The 14,076-nt window shown below is 46.2% G+C and overlaps 1 long non-coding RNA gene across 1 annotated transcript; it reads right to left on the bottom strand.

Annotated features, from left to right (window-relative positions):
• Nucleotides 1–10,113: 10,113 nt before the first annotated feature.
• Nucleotides 10,114–13,054, bottom strand: LOC120963835 (uncharacterized). The gene is made up of 2 exons (XR_005755540.3): nt 12,507–13,054; nt 10,114–10,320 (listed from the first exon to the last, which is right to left on the bottom strand). It is a non-coding gene; the product is annotated as an uncharacterized lncRNA (long non-coding RNA).
• Nucleotides 13,055–14,076: the final 1,022 nt, after the last annotated feature.

The raw sequence follows: 14,076 nt of genomic DNA, 5'->3' as shown, positions 1-14,076 counted from the left end.
GGAGTTGAGCACCATGTTTAAGTACAGATTACAGCGGGGAGAAGGGTGTTACACCGCTGCATAGAGGGGAAGAGAGTTGGTGTTGACGGTAGCAAGATTGTTGATGTAGATCGCTGTCCCGATCGTTGCCCCGGCGGCACTGTGGCGCCACCGGAAGCGAGGGGGAGAGAGCCCCCCTCCTTCTTCTTCTTCCTTGGCCTCCCCCTAGATGAGAGGAGAGTTCCCCCTCTAGTCCATGGTCTACATGACGATGGAGGGGTGGGAGCCCCTCCGAGATTGGATCTCCCTCTCTGTTCTCTCCTGTTTCGAGCTCCCCAGATCTGGCCCTTCACCGTTTCTTAAATTTTTACATGATTTTTTTCCATGAATTATCTTTCTTGCGCCAGAAGAAGGGCCCCATCCGACCTTCGAGGAGGGCACAAGACACCTAGGTGCGCCAAGCATATGGATTTTCTGCGATACAAAAAGCATGCAACAAACAGGAACCGGCACTGGGCACTGGATCAATAGGTTAGTCCAATAAATCATAAAAAGTTGCCAAAAATATGTGAAAGATGTATAATATTGGCATGAAACAATCAAAAATTATAGATACGACGGAGACGTATCAGCATCAAGCTTAATTCCTGCTCGCCCTCGAGTAGGTAAATGATAAAATGATAATTTTTGATGTGGCATGCTACCTAACATAAACTAGATCATATATCTAATCATGGCATGAATATTAAGACATAAGTGATTGAAAGAAATAGTCTATAATTTGACATAAAGATATCAGGCATCCCAACAAACAATCGTGTCTTTCAAAATATCAACGCAAAAGAAAGCTATCCCTACAAAATAATATAGTCTTGCCATGCTCTGTCTTCTTAACACCAAGTATTTATCATGCACAACCCCGATGACAAGCTGAGCAATTGGTTCATACTTTTTAACGCGCTTCAGCTTTTTCAACCCTCGTGCAATACATGATCGTAGGCCATGGATATAGCACTACGGGTGGAATAGAGTATGATGATAGGGGTAAATATAGAGAAGTAGGGGTTTGGTCTTTTAAATGTCAAATAATTCTTCAGATTCTTCAAGTTCTTCAAGTCTTCAGAGTCTTCAACCGTTGTAGCTTCAACTCTTCTAATGCATGGTGAAATTCTCTTTACTCTGAAGAGGTCATCGGTTGTCCGATATCTTGTCCTTCTTGGAGCGGCTTCAGTTGATCCTCCGTGTGGTCAAAAGGGAAAGGGGTATAATCTAACTATTTGAGATAAGAGGGGATATTTGATAAAATCAGAAAAGATGAGAAGTAATGGATTATTCTTAAAAATATAGTTTTAGAGATTTCCTGTCCTAGGGGCTTTCCGATTTCTAGGGTCACGTCATACAGTCAACATGTGCTCTGATACCATATCTGTAGCGACCCGACCTCAAACGGTCAAGTCTTTGTGTATCCGTGCCATCCCTGAATCAGTATGCTGGCACACACAGTACATCAATCTATATATCAAAGTGCAATCATGTTGGGAATCGTAGCAGAATTTTAAAATTTTCCTACGCTCACAAAGATCCATCTATGGAGTATACTAGCAACGAGGGAAAGGAGTGCATCTACATACCCTTGCAGATCGCGAGCAGAAGCGTTCCAATGAACGTGGATGACGGAGTCGTACTCGCCGTGATCCAAATCACCGATGACCGAGTGCCGAACGGACGGCACCTCCGCGTTCAACACACGTACGATGCAGCGACGTCTCCTCCTTCTTGATCCAGCAAGGGGAAGGAGAGGTTGATGGAGATCCAGCAGCACGACGGCGTGGTGGTGGATGTAGCGGGTCTCGGCAGGGCTTCGCCGAGCTTCTGCGAGAGGGAGAGGTGTAGCAGGGGAGGAGGGAGGCGCCCAAGGCTGTTATACTACTGCACTCCCTCCCCCCTTTATATAGGCCCCCTGGGAGGGGGGCGCCGGCCAAGTCCCATCTGGATGGGGGGGGCGGCGGCCAGGGGGGATACTTGCCCCCCAAGGCAAGTGGGGCGCCCCCCACCCTAGGGTTTCTAACCCTAGGCGCAGGGGGGAGGCCCATGGGGGGCGCCCCAGCCCACTAAGGGCTGGTTGCCCTCCCACTTCAGCCCATGGGGCCCTCCGGGATAGGTGGCCCCACCCGATGGATCCCCGGGACCCTTCCGGTGGCCCCGGTACAATACCGATAACCCCCGAAACTTTCCCGGTGGCCGAAACTTGACTTCCTATATATAATTCTTCACCTCCGGACCATTCCGGAACTCCTCGTGACGTCCGGGATCTCATCCGGGACTCCGAACAACTTTCGGGTTTCCGCATACTCATATCTCTACAACCCTAGCGTCACCGAACCTTAAGTGTGTAGACCCTACGGGTTCGGGAGACATGCAGACATGACCGAGACGCCTCTCCGGTCAATAACCAACAGCGGGATCTGGATACCCATGTTGGCTCCCAGATGTTCCACGATGATCTCATCGGATGAACCACAATGTCGAGGATTCAATCAATCCCGTATACAATTCCCTTTGTCAATCGGTATGTTACTTGCCCGAGATTCGATCGTCGGTATCCCAATACCCTGCTCAATCTTGTTAACGGCAAGTCTCTTTACTCGTACCACAATGCATGATCCCGTGACTAACGCCTTAGTCACATTGAGCTCATTATGATGATGCATTACCGAGTGGGCCCAGAGATACCTCTCCGTCACACGGAGTGACAAATCCCAGTCTCGATCCGTGCCAACCCAACAGACACTTTCAGAGATACCCGTAGTGTACCTTTATAGTCACCCAGTTACGTTGTGACGTTTGGTGCACCCAAAGCACTCCTACGGTATCCGGGAGTTGCACGATCTCATGGTCTAAGAAAAAGATACTTGACATTGGAAAAGCTCTAGCAAACGAAACTACATGATCTTTTATGCTATGCTTAGGATTGGGTCTTGTCCATCACATCATTCTCTTAATGATGTGATCCCGTTATCAATGACATCCAATGTCCATAGTCAGGAAACCATGACTATCTGTTGATCAACGAGCTAGTCAACTAGAGGCTTACTAGGGACACGTTGTGGTCTATATATTCACACATGTATTACGATTTCCGGATAACACAATTATAGCATGAACAATAGATAATTATCATGAACAAAGAAATATAATAATAACCATTTATTATTGCCTCTAGGGCATATTTCCAACAGTCTCCCACTTGCACTAGAGTCAATAATCTAGTTACATTGTGATGAATCGAACACCCATTGCGTCCTGGTGTTGATCATGTTTTGCTCTAGGGAGAGGTTTAGTCAACGGATCTGCTACATTCAGGTCCGTATGTACTTTACAAATATCTATGTCTCCATTTTGAACACTTTCACGAATGGAGTTGAAGCGACGCTTGATATGCCTGGTCTTCCTGTGAAACCTGGGCTCCTTCGCAAGGGCAATAGCTCCAGTGTTGTCACAGAAGAGAGTCATCGGGCCCGACGCATTGGGAATCACCCCTAGGTCGGTAATGAACTCCTTCATCCAGACTGCTTCCCGTGCTGCCTCCGAGGCTGCCATGTACTCCGCTTCACATGTAGATCCCGCCGCGACGCTTTGCTTGCAACTGCACCAGCTTACTGCTCCTCCATTCAAAATATATACGTATCCAGTTTGTGACTTCGAGTCATCCAGATCTGTGTCGAAGCTAGCGTCGACGTAACCCCTTACGACGAGCTCTTCGTCACCTCCATATACGAGAAACATATCCTTAGTCCTCTTCAGGTACTTCAGGATATTCTTGACCGCTGTCCAGTGTTCCATGCCGGGATTACTTTGGTACCTTCCTACCAAACTTACGGCAAGGTTTACATCAGGTCTGGTACATAGCATGGCATACATAATAGACCCTATGGCCGAGGCATAGGGGATGACACTCATCTTTTCTCTATCTTCTGCCGTGGTCGGGCATTGAGCCGTGCTCAATTGCACACCTTGCAATACAGGCAAGAACCCCTTCTTGGACTGATCCATATTGAACTTCTTCAATATCTTGTCAAGGTATGTACTCTATGAAAGACCAATGAGGCGTCTTGATCTATCTCTATAGATCTTGATGCCTAATATATAAGCAGCTTCTCCAAGGTCCTTCATTGAAAAACACTTATTCAAATAGGCCTTTATACTTTCCAAGAATTCTATATCATTTCCCATCAATAGTATGTCATCCACATATAATATGAGAAATGCTACAGAGCTCCCACTCACTTTCTTGTAAACACAGGCTTCTCCATAAGTCTGTGTAAACCCAAACGCTTTGATCATCTCATCAAAGCGAGTGTTCCAACTCCGAGATGCTTGCACCAGCCCATAGATTGAGCGCTGGAGCTTGCATACTTTGTTAGCGTTCTTGGGATCGACAAAACCTTCCGGCTGCATCATATACAACTCTTCCTTAAGGAAGCCGTTAAGGAATGCCGTTTTGATGTCCATCTGCCATATCTCATAATCATAGTATGCGGCAATTGCTAACATGATTCGGACGGACTTCAGCTTCGCTACGGGTGAGAAAGTTTCATCGTAGTCAACCCCTTGAACTTGTCGATAACCCTTAGCGACAAGTCGAGCTTTGTAGATGGTCACATTACCATCCGCGTCCGTCTTCTTCTTAAAGATCCATTTGTTTTCTATGGCTCGTCGATCATCGGGCAAGTCAGTCAAAGTCCATACTTCATTTTCATTCATGGATCCTATCTCGGATTTCATGGTTTCTAGCCATTTGTCGGAATCCGGGCCCGCCATCGCTTCTTCATAGTTCGAAGGTTCACCGTTGTCTAACAACATGATTTCCAGGACAGGGTTGCCGTACCACTCTGGTGCGGAACATGTCCTTGTGGACCTACGAAGTTCAGTAGTAACTTGATCCGAAGCTTCATGATCATCATCATTAACTTCCTCCCCAGTCGGTGTAGGCACCACAGGAACATCTTCCCGCGCTGCGCTACTTTCCGGTTCGGAAGGGGTGACTATCACCTCATCAAGTTCCACTTTCCTCCCACTCAATTCTTTCGAGAGAAACTCCTTCTCCAGAAAGGACCCGTTCTTGGCAACGAAGATCTTGCCTTCGGATTTGAGGTAGAAGGTATACCCAATGGTTTCCTTAGGGTATCCTATGAAGACGCATTTTTCCGATTTGGATTCGAGCTTTTCAGGTTGCAGTTTCTTGACATAAGCATCGCATCCCCAAATTTTTAGAAACGACAGCTTAGGTTTCTTCCCAAACCATAATTCGTACGGTGTCGTCTCAACGGATTTCGACAGAGCCCTATTTAAAGTGAATGCGGCAGTCTCTAATGCATAGCCCCAAAATGAGAGCGGTAAATCGGTAAGAGACATCATAGATCGCACCATATCCAATAGAGTGCGAATACGACGTTCGGACACACCGTTTCGCTGAGGTGTTCCAGGCGGCGTGAGTTGTGAAACGATTCCACATTTCCTTAAGTGCGCACCAAATTCGTGACTTAAATATTCTCCACCATGATCTGATCGTAAGAATTTTATTCTCCTATCACGTTGATTCTCAACCTCACTCTAAAATTCCTTGAACTTTTCAAAGGTTTCAGACTTGTGTTTCATTAGGTAGACATACCCATATCTACTTAAGTCATCAGTGAGAGTGAGAACATAACGATATCCTCCGCGAGCCTCAACACTCATTGGACCGCACACATCGGTATGTATGATTTCCAATAAGTTGGTTGCTCGCTCCATTGTTCCGGAGAACAGAGTCTTGGTCATCTTACCCATGAGGCATGGTTCGCACGTGTCAAATGATTCGTAATCAAGAGACTCCAAAAGTCCATCTGCATGGAGCTTCTTCATGCGCTTGACACCAATGTGACCAAGGCGGCAGTGCCACAAGTATGTGGGACTATCGTTATCAACTTTACATCTTTTGGTATTCACACTATGAATATGTGTAACATCACGTTCGAGATTTATCAAGAATAAACCACTAACCAGCGGGGCATGACCATAAAACATATCTCTCATATAAATAGAACAACCATTATTCTCGGATTTAAATGAGTAGCCATCTCGAATTAAACGAGATCCAGATACAATGTTCATGCTCAAAGCTGGCACTAAATAACAATTATTGAGGTTTAAAACTAATCCCGTAGGTAGATGCAGAGGTAGCGTGCCGACGGTGATCACATCGACCTTGGAACCATTCCCGACGCGCATCGTCGCCTCGTCCTTCGCCAGTCTCCGTTTATTCCGTAGTTCCTGTTTTGAGTTACAAATATGAGCAACCGCACCGGTATCAAATACCCAGGAGCTACTACGAGTACTGGTAAGGTACACAGCAATTACATGTATATCACATATACCTTTGGTGTTGCCGGCCTTCTTGTCCGCTAAGTATTTGGGGCAGTTCCGCTTCCAGTGACCACTTCCCTTGCAATAAAAGCACTCAATCTCAGGCTTGGGTCCATTCTTCGACTTCTTCCCAGTAACTGGCTTACTGGGCGCGGCAACTCCCTTGCCGTCCTTCTTGAAGTTCTTCTTACCCTTGCCCTTCTTGAACTTAGTGGTTTTATTCACCATCAACACTTGATGTTCTTTTCTGATCTCCACCTCCGCTGATTTCAGCATTGAATATACCTCAAGAATGGTCTTTTCCATCCCCTGCATATTGAAGTTCATCACAAAGCTCTTGTAGCTTGGTGGAAGCGACTGGAGGATTCTGTCAATGACCGCGTCATCCGGGAGATTGACTCCCAGCTGAGATAAGCGGTTGTGTAACCCAGACATTCTGAGTATGTGTTCACTAACAGAACTATTCTCCTCCATTTTACAGCTGAAGAACTTGTCGGAGACTTCATATCTCTCGACCCGGGCATGAGCTTGGAAAACCATTTTCAGCTCCTCGAACATCTCATATGCTCCATGTTTCTCAAAACGCTTTTGGAGACCCGGTTCTAAGCTGTAAAGCATGCCGCACTAAACGAGGGAGTAATCATCAGCACGCTGCTGCCAAGCGTTCATAACGTCTTGGTTCTCTGGGATTGGTGCTTCACCTAGCGGTGCTTCTAAGACATAATCTTTCTTGGCTGCTATGAGGATGATCCTCAGGTTCCGGACCCAGTCCGTATAGTTGCTGCCATCATCTTTCAGCTTGGTTTTCTCTAGGAACGCGTTGAAATTGAGGACAACGTGGGCCATTTGATCTACAAGACATAGTGTAAAGATTTTGGACTAAGTTCATGATAATTAAGTTCATCTAATCAAATTACTCAATGAACTCCCAGTCAGATAGACATCCCTCTAGTCATCTAAGTGAAACATGATCCGAGTTAACTAGGCCGTGTCCGATCATCACGTGAGACGGACTAGTCAAGATCGGTGAACATCTCCATGTTGATCGTATCTTCTATACGACTCATGCTCGACCTTTCGGTCCTCCGTGTTCCGAGGCCATGTCTGTACATGCTAGGCTCGTCAAGTCAACCTAAGTGTATTGCGTGTGTTCCGAGGCCATGTCTGTACATGCTAGGCTCGTCAACACCCATTGTATTCGAACGTTAGAATCTATCACACCCGATCATCACGTGGTGTTTCGAAACAACGAACCTTCGCAACGGTGCACAGTTAGGGGGAACACTTTTCTTGAAATTATCATAAGGGATCATCTTACTTACTACCGTCGTTCTAAGCAAATAAGATGCAAAACATGATAAACATCACATGCAATCAAATACTGACATGATATGGCCAATATAATTATGCTCCTTTGATCTCCATCTTCGGGGCACCATGATCATCTTCGTCACCGGCATGACACCATGATCTCCATCATCATGATCTCCATCATTGTGTCTTCATGAAGTCGTCACGCCAACGATTACTTCTACTTTTATGGCTAACGCGTTTAGCAACAAAGTAAAGTAATTTACATGGCGTTATTCAATGACACGCAGGTCATACAAAATAATAAAGACAACTCCTATGGCTCCTGCCGGTTGTCATACTCATCGACATGCAAGTCGTGATTCCTATTACAAGAACATGATCAATCTCATACATCACATATATCATTCATCACATCTTCTGGCCATATCACATCACATAGCACTGGCTGCAAAAACAAGTTAGACGTCCTCTAATTGTTGTTGCAAGTTTTTACATGGCTTGTATAGGTTTCTAGCAAGAACGTTTCTTACCTACGTAAAACCACAACGTGATTTGCCAATTTCTACTTACCCTTCATAAGGACCCTTTTCATCGAATCCGTTCCGACTAAACTAGGAGAGACAGACACCCGCTAGCCACCTTATGCAACTAGTGCATGTCAGTCGGTGGAACCTGTCTCACGTAAGCGTACGTGTAAGGTCGGTCCGGGCCGCTTCATCCTACAATACCGCCGAAACAAGATACGACTAGTAGCGGCAAGAAGAATTGGCAACATCAACGCCCACAACTGCTTTGTGTTCTACTCGTGCATAGTAACTATGCATAGGCGTGGCTCATGATGCCACTGTTGGGAATCGTAGCAGAATTTTAAAATTTTCCTACGCTTACCAAGATCCATCTATGGAGTATACTAGCAACGAGGGAAAGGAGTGCATCTACATACCCTTGTAGATCACGAGCGGAAGCGTTCCAATGAACGTGGATGACGGAGTCGTACTCGCCGTGATCCAAATCACCGATGACCGAGTGCCGAACGGACGGCACCTCCGCGTTCAACACACGTACGATGCAGCGACGTCTCCTCCTTCTTGATCCAGCAAGGGGAAGGAGAGGTTGATGGAGATCCAGCAGCACGACGGCGTGGTGGTGGATGTAGCGGGTCTCGGCAGGGCTTCGCCGAGCTTCTGCGAGAGGGAGAGGTGTAGCAGGGGAGGAGGGAGGCGCCCAAGGCTGTTATACTACTGCACTCCCTCCCCCCTTTATAGAGGCCCCCTGGGAGGGGGGCGCCGGCCAAGTCCCATCTGGATGGGGGGGGCGGCGGCCAGGGGGGATACTTGCCCCCCAAGGCAAGTGGGGCGCCCCCCACCCTAGGGTTTCTAACCCTAGGCGCAGGGGGGAGGCCCATGGGGGGCGCCCTGGTTGCCCTCCCACTTCAGCCCATGGGGCCCTCCGGGATAGGTGGCCCCACCCGGTGGACCCCCGGGACCCTTCCGGTGGTCCCGGTACAATATCGATAACCCCCGAAACTTTCCCGGTGGCCGAAACTTGACTTCCTATATATAATTCTTCACCTCCGGACCATTCCAGAACTCCTCGTGACGTCCGGGATCTCATCCGGGACTCCGAACAACTTTCGGGTTTCTGCATACTCATATCTCTACAACCCTAGCGTCACCGAACCTTAAGTGTGTAGACCCTACGGGTTCGGGAGACATGCAGACATGACCGAGACGCCTCTCCGGTCAATAACCAACAGCGGGATCTGGATACCCATGTTGGCTCCCAGATGTTCCACGATGATCTCATCGGATGAACCACGATGTCGAGGATTCAATCAATCCCGTATACAATTCCCTTTGTCAATCGGTATGTTACTTGCCCGAGATTCGATCGTCGGTATCTGTGACTAACGCCTTAGTCACGTTGAGCTCATTATGATGATGCATTACCGAGTGGGCCCAGAGATACCTCTCCGTCACACGGAGTGACAAATCCCAGTCTCGATCCGTGCCAACCCAACAGACACTTTCAGAGATACCCGTAGTGTTCCTTTATACTCACCCAGTTACGTTGTGACGTTTGGTGCACCCAAAGCACTCCTACGGTATCCGGGAGTTGCACGATCTCATGGTCTAAGGAAAAGATACTTGACATTGGAAAAGCTCTAGCAAACGAAACTACACGATCTTTTATGCTATGCTTAGGATTGGGTCTTGTCCATCACATCATTCTCCTAATGATGTGATCCCGTTATCAATGACATCCAATGTCCATAGTCAGGAAACCATGACTATCTGTTGATCAACGAGCTAGTCAACTAGAGGCTTACTAGGGACACGTTGTGGTCTATATATTCACACATGTATTACGATTTCCGGATAACACAATTATAGCATGAACAATAGACAATTATCATGAACAAAGAAATATAATAATAACCATTTATTATTGCCTCTAGGGCATATTTCCAACAAATCACATGTAAAAATAATGTTAAACTGATATATACCTTATAAGTCTCAGCAGAAACAAACATTCGGGTGTGGAATCCCATCAACGCCATCGGCAAGTTGAGTGTAGACCGTAACCCTGTATCGTAACTCTTACTCGTCGAAGAAATATCTGCAACACGAGACGTTGCAGCCGTGTAGGTTAGTACATTGAATATACCGACAAGATCACCGTAAGAAAAACAGATGATAAAACTATACTATATGCAATATGGCTTTGTGGCTCTGTGTCTCAGTTTTTGCATAAAAGCTGGTTATGTTTTCCCTACATCAAAGGAAATAACCGGAGTCTGTACTACAGAGTTTTCTATCATGACATGGTTCCGCCAACCGATGTCTCATAGCCCAAAATCATCAAAAGTTGCCCACAATTAAGTTATCAGTCCGGTGTTGAGAGTTTCGAGATAGATCCAAGTCCAGAGGCTCAAATTGTCCATAACCGGGGACATGGCTAATCGATTAGGTTTTAACCCTCTGCATAGGTTTGTACACCTTACCCCTCTTTTTACGTTCTCGCACTTCAGGGTGTTTGAGAACAAGACGACCGAAACATGGTCTTCCGAAGAGTTCCCCTGACCACTGTCCGGTGCTCATCCAATCCTACCGAAGTTCTACATCTGCTAGCACCATCCCAGCCAGAGTCACCACTAAGGTCAACCAAACCAGAGCCCATAGTGACTTGCGGTTGCATAGGTAAGCTTCCGGGAATGAAGTATTCTTCCGTCTCTTTGAGCCTGGGTGAAGCTTTCCGCAAGATGTCCTTCTCCATGCATCCCGGCCATCCACTGGTTACTCCAGGGTGCCCATCAAATCCGTCCTTCACCCAATAGTGTGTATTGAATTTTTGTCTCGAGTCGGTCTTGAAGTCCTAAACATGCAGTCTTGCCGATGCCATCTTGAAGTGGTCACCATTGACGTAGGGGGTCCTTCATACTCACACCACTCTGGAACACTCATACCAACCCTGTCTACTATAGCGTAGCATTTAAAACTAAAGAACGTCCCGGGCTTGTAGCAGGGTGATGGGTTCCTACCTCATGCATAGTACTCAAATACAAGAATTCAATATCACTATTGGAGGGATTGCTGCAAAGATGACACTAATTGCAATAAAAAAAATAGGTACGAAAAGCATGGTCAAAGTGAACGCCTGGCAATACTTGATGAAAATTATCACACTCAAATAAAGACTTGGTAGAACTATACGTCGCTTCAATGGAAATCTATATAGTCAAACATAGTATTCACATAAAGCAAACATACTAGCAAGCAATTCTAACACTCACAATAAAAAAATCAACAAATAAAATGCAAATCACAAATAATACAAAATAAAAACCAATGAAAACTACACAAGAAAACTACTAAAGAAAAAATCTAAGACATAACCCAAAATAGCTTTGTACTATGTAAAATTTCACAACAAATAAAATACTAACATAATAGATAAACAGAAAAAAATATAAAACAACTAATTTTAACAGAAAGTATTTTTCATAAACTTTTAATAGCAAAAGAAACAAATAAAAAAACTTTTATAAAACTCTAACTATGACCTATACAAGTTTTCCTACAAAACTAACAAAAATAAATTTTTAAAATAAGAATAAAATTTTCTACTGTTAAATAACAGAAACAATACTAAATTTTTCAAAAGTGACAAAAAGAAATATTTTTAAAACAATTAAACTATAAAGAAAAGGCTAAAACAAAACTAGAACTAAAGCAGTACTCGTTTGCCTAAAACTCTAATTTAAATTAAACTAAAGATAAATCACTATATGCTACTGGATAGACAAAACAGTAACAAAACCGTAGCAAAAAATCAATCAAAAATACTTTGTAAAACTCAAAATATGACCAAATTAGTGATTTTAACAAATTGTATCAAATCAAATTTAAGATACCCAAATTTGAAAACTAAGTACACAAACAAAAACTTCAACAAATTTGTGACAGAATGTAAAAAGAATCACTCAATTTGGATCTAAAACATAAAAGTTATAAGCAATCTAAAATTGAAACTATTTCTGTTTTTTAAACAGAAATGAAAAAAAAACGGGCAGGTGCTACGCGTCGGGCTCCTATTAGGCCTAAGCAGTGGGCGGTCTGAACTAAGCGACGCTCGGCCAGTCTTTAACAGATTAGCGCGCGCGTGCACAGAAAAGAAAAACCGGCTAAACCGATTAGATAATAAACCGAAGCTAAACCGTATTAAGAAAACCTAACTGTTCAGATTAGATCTAATCTAGGGCGTTTATTTTAGATCAAACGGTGGAGGGAGAGGCAAGAGCTTACAACGGCGGCGGACGAGCTCCGGCGAGATGCTCCGGCTTCGGTGGTTGACGGGGACGGTGCTCCGGTAGTCGTCGGCGAACTCGGTGAACTCGTCGGGAGGATGCAGCGGACGAAGGCGATCATGGTTGTGGCCTCGGTGGAGCTCGAGGACATCGGAGGAGGACGGCGGCGAGCTCGGGGCGGCGGTGACGTTCGGTAGTTGATGAAGATGGCGCTCCGGCGGTGCTGGAGCTCGGGTGAGGGCACTGGGAGGCGTGGGAGAGGGCGGCAGGTGCGTGGGTAGATTTGGGCGGTGGCGGGGTGGTCAGGGTGATGAAGTAGGGCAACAATGGTGCGGCGGCGGTGCTCTGCTCCGGCGAGGAATCGAGGAGGCGGCAGGGTTTCTCCGTGAGGGAAAAGGAGGGGGCGGGTCGAGGGAGAGGGGTATTTATAGGGGGAGGGGTGCTTGGAGGAGGGGGCAGAGGGATTGTGCGATCCCTAGAAGATCGGGATCGCGGCGGCGGCACGGGCACTGGTGCGGCATGGCGTGCGGGAGAAGAAGAAGACGCGGGCCCCGCTGTCAGCGGGTGCGGGAGCGAGAGAGAGGTGCGGGCGACCGGGCTGTAGCGGTTCGGGCGCGGGGCGAGGTAGGTGGGGCGAGGGAGAGAGAGATGGGCCGCGGTGATGGGCATTGTTGGGCCAGTTGGCTTCGGCTGTTTTTTATATTAAAACAGAAAAGGAAACTAAATAAAGGAAAATAATCTTTCCCTAATCTATCGTCGCTAATAATAAAGCACGGATTGACTTTGTCGGGTTCACCGTCACAATACGCTTCTTCCCGTAAATTTACGCTTTCAGTTTTTTTTCCGGCTTTGTCCCGCTTAGATGATCTATATTATTATTGTTTTTTATGAGGTGGTACTAATTTTTGACGCACCACACCTGATTATATTTTCGTCAACATTGCCTCGCCAGCAATAATGGGCCTCCGCCCCTGCTGTAATGGGCCTTGGCGCATCTGACTGACAGAGGCTAGCGTGGGATTTTTGAAAAGCAGCAAAAAATAGACGCCATGTAGAATACTGGGGTCGAACTCAGGACCTTTTGTTCAGGCTAGGAGACACCAACCACTGAGCTAGCACATGCCATGTTTATTACTTCCACCTCGCTGTCAGAAAAGGATTTGCAGCTGTTCATGGGGGGGGGGGTGTGTTGTGCACGCTCCATGACAAAAAACAGAGGATTGTGTGGGCTGCCCCATAATTTAAAAGAAAGAGGATTTGTAGGCTACCTCAGTAATTAAAGGCAGAGGATTATGGGCTGCATAAATAGTATTTAAACAAGATGAGGTCCGAAGGTTGCCGCTGCATGCTCTGTCTGTCCGCCACCACCACACAACGCTCTGACGATCGAAGCTGCATTCCTACTCCGACTGCTAGGCCACGTGTTGCTGCTGTTGTGAGACGCGAGACTTCTGCCGTCAACCCACCCCGCACAGCAAGAGATGTCCCAGTGTATGCTACCACCGCACAACATGAGCCGTCCCAATTTATGCCACCACACGAAGCTAGACTGCAGCTCAACTTGGTTC

Source organism: Aegilops tauschii, chromosome 5 (genome assembly GCF_002575655.3).
Source record: "Aegilops tauschii subsp. strangulata cultivar AL8/78 chromosome 5, Aet v6.0, whole genome shotgun sequence".
In the NCBI taxonomy this organism is placed as follows: domain Eukaryota; kingdom Viridiplantae; phylum Streptophyta; class Magnoliopsida; order Poales; family Poaceae; genus Aegilops; species Aegilops tauschii.
The sequence above is the reverse complement of the archived record's forward strand: the minus strand, read 5'-3'. Positions and strand labels throughout refer to the sequence as shown.